Source organism: Zingiber officinale, chromosome 1A (genome assembly GCF_018446385.1).
Source record: "Zingiber officinale cultivar Zhangliang chromosome 1A, Zo_v1.1, whole genome shotgun sequence".
Classification (NCBI taxonomy): domain Eukaryota; kingdom Viridiplantae; phylum Streptophyta; class Magnoliopsida; order Zingiberales; family Zingiberaceae; genus Zingiber; species Zingiber officinale.
The window spans coordinates 134360971-134372848 of NC_055987.1; the positions used below are offsets into that span (position 1 = coordinate 134360971).

Genomic DNA, 11878 nt, shown 5'->3' on the forward strand with positions numbered 1-11878 from the left:
TATCATAGTAAAAGAAATGTCGCATTGCTGCATCTTTGTCGTATCAAATAGTCACATCACCCATATCCTGTATTAGTATAATTATACTACCCCACATGCCCTGACAACCTATATGTTATCCTACGTGCTATACCAATTATAACGCTAGCCCACAAAATATGTAATCCATTAGGCCTTAGGGACCTAGCCCACTAAGAGGTGTTGAGTCAGGTCGGTGGAACCGAGCAGAGCAGAGTAGTGTGTCGAGGGAGCTGAGCCCCTTAAATCGAATGAGCCGACGAGAGGAGTCATGCGAGTTGACCTGATTGAGCGAAGCATTGATTCAAGGGCGATGAACCCTAAGAGTCAAGCTTACTATCAAAGGTCAATCTTCATGTCATTTTTGAAGAGTCAAAGGAGCTTCTGGCTTAGTAGAGTGTGGAGTCGGAAGAGTTGAGCCCTTAGAGTCAGGTAGACTGATCATAGGAATAGGAGCTGACTAAGGAAGGTGTTGAGTTGAAGGAGCTAAGCCCCTAGAGTCAGGTAGACTGACCGAAGGAAAAAGAACTGATTGAGCGAGGTGTTGAGTCGGGAGAACTGAGCCCTTGGAGTCGGACAGACCAACCGAAAGAATATAAGCTACTTGAGTAGAGTGTTGAGTCAAGGGAGCTGAGTGTTTGAACATCAGGGTCGAATAGAGTTTTGAACACTTAATGTTGATTTATCATCTTCGATGCAAATGGATAGGCCGAGTGAAGATGCATGATAACTAGTATTTTTATCTATTATTGTAGCTCTTATTCTTAGTATTTTTACCTCCTGATAAATTTAGTGTTTATATCATGATTTATGAGCAGAAAATTATTTTAGACTTAATTATAAATTTCCTAAAATTGTGAAATTAAATCTTATGTTTTGAGTGTGGTTTTGTAGGAAATCTCAAGAACCATGGATTATGGTCAAGTCAGATTGAATTTGGCTTGATTTGAATGTCAAATGGAGGAGATCAAGCTGAATCAATATAAACTATTGAACCAGATCTAAAAAATTTTTGTTTCTTCACTCTGATCTAGTCATCCAGCCCTCCATCCAGATTTGGAACGATAAAATCAGTCTCAATTTCATTTCAAATAATCTAAACAGCTCATCTCATGATCTGACAGTCAGATCTTCATCTTTTTTCTCATCAAAATGGACGGCTGAGATTGAAGGAGAAAACCTTTATTTTATCTCCTCCGCGCACAGTGAATACGGCTCGGGTTCGTGTACTGTGCGCGTCATTTTCCCCTTGCGTTTTCTTCCCTGCAGGCCCCAAATCTCCTTTCTTCTCACGATCTGCTTCAAGCGGCAACAGCGCGATGTTCCATCCGGTGGCTGCAAGTGGCAACGACGACATTCCGACCGTGCTCAGCTCATCGGAGGTTTTCTTCGGTGAGTCTCCTTCCTCCATTTCTTCGTTGATTCCTTGCTTGAGCGGTCGCAGAAGTAGGGTTCAAGGCAGTGGCGGCGGCAACGAGCTCCGGTCATCTCCAGCTCATCGGAGGGGGTTCTCCGGCGTTGTTCTCCACCTTTCGGTGCCTTTCTGAGGTTCTCTACCTCCAACGGGTTGCAAGGGCAGAGGGTTCTTCTGAGCGGCGACGGCAGTCCATCCTCCACTCTGGCGACACAGTTCCAGTCCCTTCACAGTCCGTCATCGAGTTCCCAAGAGCTCCCTGCTTGAGTGGTTGCGATGGCAGGGATGTTCTGAAGGGGTGCTCGCAACTCATCCAACTTCAGCCGTGAGTGTCCACATGCTGTCTCCATCTTCGGTTTCATCCTATCTGGCCAAACTTGCCGTGGTTCGCGTGAGTAGAAGCACAGATTTGCGGAGACCAGCAGCACTTCAATTCTTCTAGTCAACTTCCATTGGAGGGGTTCTTCGGTGGAAGACTCGTTCATTGTTGTTGTTGTTGTTGACGCAAGCACCGCTGGTGTCTTGCTGCTGTCCACCGGCTCTGGTGGTTCAGATTGGGGCTCTTCGTGCGACGGCGACGAGTAGTCGGATTGGAGTTGATCGTGGAAGAGAGAGTTTGGTTAACTTAGTTCATTTTTCACATTTGATTTTGTAGTTATGTTACGATGAATGTTAGATTTTTTAGTCTTGCACTTTGTTAGGTTTTGTTAACTTTGGTTGGTTTTATGCATGATTGCTAAACTTGTATCATAGGGTGACAATGTGGTGTAGATTTATCAATTATGCGTACTTAAGTTTTATTTAATAGCTGTTAAGTTTGTTTAATTTAATTGCATTTGTTTTATTATTGTTTTTCTCTTATACATGTTTGAGCTATTTGTTATGTTTTTATGTTATGTATATTGATAGATATTCTTTTGTCGCAGGGTGATAATGTGGCACAAGTTTGCCTTCGATAGTTAGATAGGATTTTAGTTTTATTTCTCTCATATTATTTATATTGATGATGTTATACATAGTATAGAGTGACAATGTACTATAGATTTATAGTTGTTTATTAGTTAGAATTTTTTTTGTTGCATTAGATATAGAAATCCTCAAAAACAAATCCCTAATTTGATTTTATCTGAAAACAAATGTATTATCATTAGTTTCACGTGAGAAATGACTCGGTCTTCTACTATACTACCTTAATGTAGGTTAAGGGGTTCAGTTGAGTAAAAATTATTAATTTAATCTGAGCGTGTGACAGATGCTTGACTACCAATGCGTCGGGCATCGGGTTGGGGAGACCAAGTTGAGTCGGTCGTCCGTCTGACCACGGATTTTGATCTCCATCTCAACATAACTATTACACCTCCATTACTCCCGGAATCACAACCTTATTTACTTATCAATATTACCTCTCATCCACTTTGTTGCAGCCCATGTCTCTCCCTTGAGCACAGGGCAGCTGCCGTGATGAGAATTCTACAAAAGTACAGGAGCCAAATCAGTTCAAGGAATTGGCAGTAAACCCATATATATCATTACAAAGGCTTATATCAATAAAAATATAGATCTAATCTACAATTCTACAGTAAGACCGATAAAATATAGAAACCATAAACTAAAAGCATAGGTGTTGCAATGTACGCTCCCGAGAAGAAGTTCGATTCTGTGTTTTCATGTTGTCTCAAACTCTAGCCCCCACGGGCGGGATCAGCCGGTTATGACATGGTATTCTTGCATCATGAGTCGGGAGGTCGAAGGTCTGCGGCAGCAATTGCAATAATATCAATATCTGTCCGTGCTAAACACCTAAGACCGCCATGTCATAACTGGGCCCGTATTCACCGTGATTTACTCCCTCTCATACTTGTGGGGCCGGGGTGAGGGGGCCGCTGGGTTGGCGGTTCCAACCTTTTGCATCATGTTGTCTCAAACTCTAAAGATACAGATTATTATAACATTCATTCATCTTGCTGTAGTTCGTTGGCAGATTCTAAATTGGAAAGGTACAGAAGTACTATAAGATTGATGTATTGATACTCATCGTGCTGTTTATGATGTCTATCTACCTACCACTACCAGGAAAAAAGTACTTTGATAATTCGAGAGACAAATGAATACGGCACAAAATCGAAGCATTCAAAAAGACAGTCCCTTCTATTATAAATGTATTGAAATACAACAACAAAGAGAATAGGATGAGGCCATTTTTATCACTTGAGTATTATGAGAAAAATGGATCCATGGGCTGCCTCTCTTATTTACGTGTACATTTCATTTGTTCAAGTTTATTAGAGATGACCTATTTACTATAATAATGTAGAGATTAATTTTCGAAAAAAAAATCTCTTATTTCTTAATCACTTGATGATCGATTATAAATTAATTTTATAATTTACCTTCGTTCATATAATTTAAAAATAAATAGTAAAAATACCTAAAATGAACGTAATTACGATTTTTTTTTTTAAATTTTTACTGAAAGTGTACATCTCATTTGGAAAGAAAGTACCATAAATTGATTGATTGATTTATTTATTTATTTATTGAATTTTACCATACTAGGAAGGCTAGGAATAGGCATGGTATATCTTCACTGTTAAGTCCCCACTTTAAAAAGAAATTTAACTTGTGACCCTGGATCCAATTATAGTGACAATCATTAGGTCCTAGTAGTATAGCAAATAGAACTTCCCAAATACTGAAGATCTTTAACAAGATTATCTTTGAAAAAAAAATTTCTTCCCACTCCCTAACTATTTAATCAAATAATTTGATGATTGACTATAAATTGATTTTATAATTTACCTTTTTTATATAATCTGGGAACGAATTATGAAGGACATGAATATAATATTATAATCTTTAACATGATTACCACTTTAATATGCACAACATCTAATAATAATTTAGTCGACACTTCTTTGTAAAATAGTAAATCTTCTATAATATTTGGCATAATATTTACTATAACATTGAATTACTTGTCAGCTATATCAAATTTAATAATTGCAACTTCTCTGCACTTGATAGCCCCATATTTATGAATTTATCACACAGTCCACAATAATAAAAATGCTCTATAATTGTGGTCGGATTTTGACAGAAATTTGACTACAATTGACTACGATCCCTCCCTGAATTTACATTCATATTTAGGTTGTAGTTTGGATCGGGACAGACGGTTGGAGGCCGCTTAGAGGCCATCGACAGTGGACGAACAATCGGACTGTCGGGTGCAGAGAAATTGTAATTATTAAATTTAATACCGTAGATAAGTAATTGTCAATGTTATAAGAAATATTATACTGATCCCTCTTTGTAATGGGTTTTGTTTTATTTTGATTATTTTTCCTGGAGAAAAAAATCACAAAGTTTTAAGTTAACTAAATTGAAAATATGAATTGTAGTTTCGAAGAGCAAAATGGAGGGATAAGGTTCATTGAGCCAATCTCCAATAGTTAGGATAAATGAGGCTTGCTGATTATGACGAATATATGACAATAATAAAACAATCAAGAGAAATAAATAAAGATGAATAATAATGAAATTTCTGATCGAATTCTAAATATATTGGATCTATTATTAAAAAGGAGGAGAAATTGACAGAGCTATCATGAAATCATTAATAAAACAAAGAGTAGATGGTAGAAAAGAAACAAGCTTGTCTGGTCGTGTCATTGTAAATGTCCCTAAAGATAAAATACAAGCTATATAAGAATGCGGCATGACCCATAGTTTTTGTATAGAACGCTAGGTACTTGGAAGACAAAAATGTACAAGAAAAAAATTAATGTAGGAACGAGAAAATGCTAAGATGAATGTGTGCGACTATCAAATTAAAAAATCCTACTAAGGAGCAATCAAGTTTAGTTCCAATAGATAACAAAATATGTTGAGTTAGTAAAGAGTATGGGCATGTTCAAAATGCCATAAATAGATTATATAGCTAACAAGAAAAATTAATTAGAGTTGAAGATGTTAACAAAAGACTGAAGAAAACTCTAGAAAAATAAATAAAAAGTAATTTAATTGGATATTACTGGTAAAATAATGCTTTCATAAGGTAGAACTGAGGGATAAAACTTGTGTTGTCAGCTCAACTAGTCGCAGCCAACACAACTTGACAACACAGCTGATGGTTTGATATTTTCACTACAAGAATGACTCAAGGCTGTAATTGTATTGATCTGCAGCTGCGTGCCTGAGTGTAGGACTAAGCCCATTACATCTGATAGCTCATTAACCTAAAGTACTCTTGAATTTATTTCTACTCAATTTTATTGTTTCTACTTTTAATTATATTTTGTAAGAAACAAGAAGAACATTTAGTCATGTTCAAAAATAAGAATAATAAATTATAAATTGACTTTCTTATAGTTAAGAAGAAAGATAAAAAATTTGTAAAGATTGTAAAGTCATCTCTGGAGAAAGTTTAAATATCTAATATAGATTAATAATGTTCAGGGCCAACTCAATGCATAGGTCATTAAGGTCTATGCCTAGGACCCTTATTATATTGGGGCTCATAAATTTTACATATATATACCTATATAAATTAAATATGAATATTAATTTAAAAACATATGAGTTTGGATATTAAATATTTAAAATTATAGCTAAAATAAATTTTAGTCGAGATTTATTTTCATCAGTAAGTTTAATTTTTTACTAACTAAACTATATTTGGTCAACAATTTTAAAATTTTTATAGATTAAATCTGGATTTCTTTTATTTTTTTTACTATTTAATTGATCATTTTAATTTTTTACTATTAAAATTAGATTTATTTGATAATTTTTTTATTTGTTTATTAAAATTTAATTAATAATTTTAAAATTTTTACAATAAAACTTTAATTTATTAATCAAAATTAAATTTTGTTAATAAATTAAAAATATTTATTGGTTATACTTAATTAATATTTTTTTATAAAAATACTTTTAAAAGTCAAAAGAATATTTAATATTGTAGTATTATTTCTTTCTTAAATTTTATTTTTCTTTCACTATTTTTTTAATAATTCACCATCGATATTTTCTAGCTAAATATTTTTGGCTAAATAAATTTTATTAATAAGTAACAAAATTAAATGCTTCTAATAATATTTATTTAAAAACTATAAGTAACAAAATTAAATGTTTCTAATAATATTTATTTAAAAAATATTAAATTCGTATTTTCACCTAGGGCCTCAAGATTTATTTAAAAAATATTAAATTCTATTTTTTTCGCCTAGGACCTCAAGAATGGTCGAGACGACACCTCAAATATAGTATCAATAGAAAGAAAATATATATGACTCTTATAATTAAGTGATGGAAGTCAAAAGATGGGAAGCAAAATATATTTAAGGAGGAGGTAGAGTGCGAGCATTAGGTGGAATATATGACGACTCTAATACGATATGAGATAAGATGATATCAAAATTAAAAATAATAGTTAAGAGTGTACTCAGTAAGTCAAAGGGATATGCATCACTAAGTAAGGAATCTTGACGATGGAATTAAAAAGTACAAGAGAAAGTGAAGGCCAAACGAATAGCTTATAAGGAATTATATATTTGTAACAACGAAGAAAACTTAAAAAAAAAAATAAACAATAGCCAATAGCCAAGAAAGAAGCTAAGAAAGTAATGAATGAAGCAAAAAATAAAACTTTTAAATGATTATATCAAAAATCGGATACAAAAGAAGGGGAAAGAGACATTTATAGAATAGCTAAAGTGAGAGAAAGGAAGACAAGATATTTTATCCAAATAAAATGTATTAAAAATGAATGTAATAGGGTACTAGTAAACGATGAAGAAATAAAAGAGTGGTGGAAGAGGTATTTTCATTAACTTTTTAATAAAAGTTTAGGTAACCAACTTAACTTAAGTAATTTAAGTAGGTCAAATGAGCATAGAAATTTAAATTTTTATCGTAGAATTTAAACTTCAAAAGTAGAATAAATTTTAAATGGGATGCACACTGGAAAAGTCGTTGGACCATATGATATTCCAATAGAGGTATGGAACTGCATAGGGAAACAAGGTATTGAATGTCTTACAAAATTATTTAACATGATATTGAAAATGAAAAAAATGCCTAATCAATAGAAGATATGTACTCTAGTTCCCTTATATAAGAACAAGGGAAACGTACAGAATAGTACAAACTATGGGGTATTAAACTAATGAGTCATACTATGAAACTTTGAAAAAAAAAATAATAAAAAAACGATTAAGGAAGGAGACCACAGTGACCGAAAATAATTTGAGTTAATGTCCGGAAGGTTAACAATAGAAGTTATATATATTCTTAGACAATTGATTAAAAAATATCATAAGCAAAAATAAGATCTACACATAATATTCATTGACTTAGAAAAAGTTTATGATAGAATCAGAGAAATTATATGGAGAATTCTAAAAAAGAGAGGTGTTAGTGTGATATATATTGAACTAATTAAGGATATGTATGAAGATGTAACAACCAGAGTAAAGACTTCAGACGGAGTAACTGAAGCATTTCCAATAAAAATAGGGTTACATCAAGGATCAGCTTTAAGTCTCTATCTTTTTACACTAATTTTGGACGAACTCACAATACTGTGGTGCATGTTGTTTTTTAGTTGATATTGTTTTGGTAGATAAAACACAAGAAGTAAATGTTAAATTAGAATCTTGGCAGGAAATACTAAAAGGGAAATATTTTAGGCTTAGTAGAATAAAGATGGAATATATGAAATTTAAGTTTAGCAATATTAAACATAATGAGACAATTATTAAGATAGGAGATGACGAGTTGCGCGGAATTAAGAGCTTTAAATATTTAGGATCATTTTTGCAAAACGATGGAGGGATTGAGAGATATGTCTTACATAAAATACAAACATGATGGTTGAAATGGAAGAGAGCGTCGGATGTTTTATGTGATCATAAAGTATCTCTAAAACTTAAAGGAAAGTTCTACAAAATTGCAGTTAGACCTGCTATGTTATATGGAACTGAATGTTAGGCTATGACTCGAGCACATGAGCAAAAGATGAGATTTGCAAAGATGAGGATGTTAAGGTGGATATGTGAACATACGAGGATGAATAGAATAAGAAATGAGAGCATTAGAGAAAAAGTCGGAGTTGCATCTATTGAGGGAAAACTCCAAAAGCCAAGTTTAAGATAGTACGGACATATACTTAGATGACCAATAAATGCTCCAGTTAGGCGATGTGAAATTATGACAAACACGCATATTAAACGAGGAAGAGGAAGATCAAAAAAAGACTTGGTTGGCAACAATAAAATAAGACAAAATTTATTAAAGTATAGATGATGATATAGTAGGAGATAGAGTTCAATGATGTAAAAAGATTCATATAGCCGACCCCACCTAGTGGGATAAGACTTGATGGTTGTTATACTTTTAACATTTCTAGCATACTAAGTCTAATTTTTCTTGTCTTGTGAAACCAAGTTCCAAGTAAAAACTACTTTAAAAAAGGCACCCTCTCACTATGTTCGTCATTCAAGAAATGATACAAAGTGTTCTATTCTCTCTCTCTCAAGGTCACTGGGGCAAGCAATCACATTACATAAAACATGTAGTGATGTGTCATCCTAATTCTTAGTATGATAACATAATATTTGATAAAAGCATAATACTGAGTAAACCACATCTTCATTTATTCAACATGTAGGCAAATGTTGTTAGATTCAAGCTCAAAATGTAACATTTTAGGTATCACAAAATTTACCTCTTGTATGTGATTTGATTTGCCATGAGCGTAAATCAGAATACGGATAGTATTTAAATACTGCTATCATCGAAACCATAAAGTTTGTGAATACTAATTCCCTGGTCCATTGCTCTAACTTCCTCCAATGTGACAAACTATATATACACCTTTAAAAGATCAGAAATAGGAAGAATATGCATAATGCAAGGCACATTCATGATCAAATTCTTAATGAAATTATCAACATGAGCAAGCAACTTACTCTTTGACTTTTTTGTAGCTCATATTCAGCAGAGTTGAATGCATCATAGCGACAAGCAAACCTCTACCCTATCTTGTACCTAAGGACATTAAATGCCTGGAATAAGATGGACACCAATTACTAGCAAATAACACAACAATTTTATCCTAAAATAGACAAGCAATTACTTTTCCGATAGATGTTGGAAATGAATCAGAAATAAAAAAGAATTTCATTGAGTATACATTTAGGCATTTAGTTTCTATTTTCTTTCTATGAACTTGATGATGATGCATTCCCTTCACCAAGATACAACAACCAACTTAAATTCCGAGAGACCAACAATGCCCTAGAGATTGATTACTTGAAAACAGTGAACTTGAATAAAACTTATCATATCAGTTGCAACATTTTAACTTGATCAACTGTGATTTGTTGAACTACTCAAACAATATCTCTCCATGCTCCTTGTGATTTGGGAATCATTGTAGCTCTAGCAATCTTCTCAATTTGATGCAAGACTCCACTTAAATCTTCAGATGCACTCAAAAATGTGCCAAACTGTTGCCATCAGTAAAGAATAACTTTTCACAGTGGATGACAAGTCAACAAACATCTTTCAAAAATAAGTGTATAGTATCTTAGCCTGTGTAGCACTTTATGCTTTAAATGATCTTTGACGTAAACTTGATGGATGCCATCATGATGTCAGATGCAATAGATTCATTACTAGTATAAAATAAAACTCTATGATACAAATGGAGACTAATACAAACGAAGACTTGCAAGAAGGTAATCTTATTCTTGACAAGCCACATAAAGTATAACCATTACAATACTTATTCTTCATCAATCAAGATATATTTTAATGCTTTTGACAAGTAATTTCAATGTTCTAGTAAAATAAATAAATAAATAACACAATCTTACTAGAATTAAATCAGAAAGTTTAACATCTAACATTAGGCATGCATTTTGAATTCCATCAAAATAAAAACATCTGGAAAAGACACCTTGTTCTTATCCTTTAGTACTCTCCTTGGCTTCTCCCTTCCATAAAGACAATGCTGATGGCCTAAGCCTAGATTTAGCCTTCTTTACTAATGTCTGGCATTGCTCTTCGATGACAAAACTAGGAAAGTACATGAGGTCTCCAGTTCAAAATCTGCATGACAGATTAATACCAATTACCTTATATACCCATTAAAAACTGAACTCATTCAGTTGTTAGGCTAAGAATCAGTGAACTTATTGAATTCTAGTTCAAAAATGTAACATGCTTCCTAGAAAAACTGTAAATTTGTGGAAAGGTGAGTATCTTAGTACTATTGAAACGCATACCATCTAATATTTCAGTACCGTGAAGCAGAATAGTTTCCAACTTACATTTCTGCTTCAAATGATGACACACTCGAGACAAGGTAAAACAAAATTGACAGAACCAACTCAGTCAATTCACCAATAGATCCTACAGTCACATCATTTATGCTGATGACTGCTCGTACTAGTGCCTGTTTCCTTCTTACCAATAGCCCCAATTGCCAAACGCGGCATATGCTCGCTCGTGTTAACATGTATAAGTAGATAAGGATAAATACATAACCCCTTATGATGAAAATCTCCCCAGAATCATCAAATTTTATGGAATTACACACATCGACAATAACTTTCAAAGAGCCACCAGCTAAGATGACTAAATCTTACTCCTGAGTCCTGCCTTATCAAGTCCAACTAAAGTCTTCATTAATTATTACTAAATAAAATGGCCTGTTAAATTCTTCCTCTCGCGAACGAGTTGCATTTTCCAACAACATCGAATAAAAAAAGTTCGAGATCTACTCTACAAATCCAATACAAAAGGGAAAACTTTCCCGAGGGGCACTAACTTGGAAAGGCATCACAGATTGAGTTCGTTCACCAGTTTCCCCGCTGGGCATCGCCGGCACTCCGAAGAGTTAGGCGCACGGAGTCAATCTGTACAATCAAGACAGTAATGTTTGGATCGAATAACAGATCGAAGGAGATCCCAGGGTCGAGTGCAGGAGTGGACCAACCTGAGCGGATGATCGGAGGAGGCCGGCGAGGAAGGAGTAAGGACAGAGCGCAGATGCAGAGGACGGCGGGCAGACCGACCTTCTCGCGAGCCAGGCAGGGTAATTAACAAGGCGAAGATGGACAGCGAGCGAATGAGAGAGAGGGGAAGCGAAAATCGAAAGTCCCAGACACAAACCACCAACTTCTTCCTCACAGATCGTTATTCTTAAATGATTAAAATAATACATCCATTATCTTTATCGTTTATTATTAAAAAATCTGTCTACATCCTTCCATTTTAACAGACATAAATTCCGCCGTATCTAAATCTCTAATAATTCTATATAGCTCATTGAAAATTTCATCACATAGAATCGTTTCTAAGTAATCTCACTAGTTGACACAATTTTTATTTAGTATTTAACTAAAGGTGAATGAAATACTATTTAAATAAAAAGAA

The 11878-nt window shown here is 33.9% G+C and overlaps 1 long non-coding RNA gene across 2 annotated transcripts; it reads right to left on the bottom strand.

Moving 5' to 3' along the window:
• Positions 1–1875: 1875 nt before the first annotated feature.
• LOC122034318 lies at positions 1876–11612 on the bottom strand. 2 transcript variants are annotated; one of them, XR_006126681.1, is made up of 6 exons: positions 11439–11612; positions 11271–11358; positions 10398–10549; positions 9406–9484; positions 9162–9298; positions 1876–2902 (listed from the first exon to the last, which is right to left on the bottom strand). It is a non-coding gene; the product is annotated as an uncharacterized LOC122034318 (long non-coding RNA). The 2 variants fall into 2 exon arrangements; XR_006126680.1 differs by having other exon boundaries at positions 9406–9501.
• Positions 11613–11878: the final 266 nt, after the last annotated feature.